Raw genomic sequence first — 806 nt, 5'->3', positions numbered from 1 at the left:
AATTTAGCATTAGCTTGTTTCCGCTTTGCTGCGCCTTCTTTTCTGTTGCTAGGCTGCAGACATAATGACGTCATTTTTCCTTCGTTGAATAAATTGAGACCGATGACTTTAAAGAGCGCCCCCTGCGGCCATGTTGGCACGACACGATAGCTCAGTGGTTCACAATCTTTTTTCAGTGAACATTTTTTTAATTCAAGTACCCCCCAATCAGAGCAAAACATTTTTAGTTGAAAAAAAAGAGAAAAATAAGTAATATACAGCACTATGTCACCAGTTTCTTATTTATTAAATTGTATAACATTACAACATATTGCTCATTTGTAGTGGTATTTCTTGAATTATTTGGAAAAAAAGATATGAAAATGACTAAAAACGTGTTGAAAAATAATCAATCAATCATTCAATGTTTACTTATATAGCCCTAAATCACTAGTGTCTCAAAGGGCTGCACAAACCACTACGAAATCCTCGGTAGGCCCACATAAGGGCAAGGAAAACTCACACCCAGTGGGACGTCGGTGACAATGATGACTATGAGAACCTTGGAGAGGAAAGCAATGGATGTCGAGCGGGTCTAACATGATACTGTGAAAGTTCAATCCATAATGGATCCAACACAGTCGCAAGAGTCCAGTCCAAAGCGGATCCAGCATAGCAGCGAGAGTCCCGTTCACAGCGGAGCCAGCAGGAAACCATCCCAAGCAGAGGCGGATCAGCATCGCAGAGATGTCCCCAGCCGATACTTAGGCGAGCAGTACATGGCCACCGGATCGGACCGGACCCCCTCCACAAGGGAGAGTGGGACA

General features: G+C 43.2%; 1 protein-coding gene across 2 annotated transcripts in view; it reads right to left on the bottom strand.

Annotated features, from left to right (window-relative positions):
- Window positions 1–78, bottom strand: part of arl13b (ADP-ribosylation factor-like 13b) — a 16,747-nt gene extending 16,669 nt beyond the window's left edge. For both annotated transcript variants that reach the window (XM_061889228.1, XM_061889231.1), the window contains exon 1: window positions 1–78. This exon is cut by the window's left edge and continues 433 nt beyond it. The gene's annotated coding sequence lies outside the window, so the exon portion shown is untranslated.
- Window positions 79–806: the final 728 nt, after the last annotated feature.

This window comes from Nerophis ophidion, linkage group LG27, assembly GCF_033978795.1.
Source record: "Nerophis ophidion isolate RoL-2023_Sa linkage group LG27, RoL_Noph_v1.0, whole genome shotgun sequence".
Lineage (NCBI taxonomy): Eukaryota > Metazoa > Chordata > Actinopteri > Syngnathiformes > Syngnathidae > Nerophis > Nerophis ophidion.
This window is presented reverse-complemented; position numbering and strand designations above follow the sequence as displayed.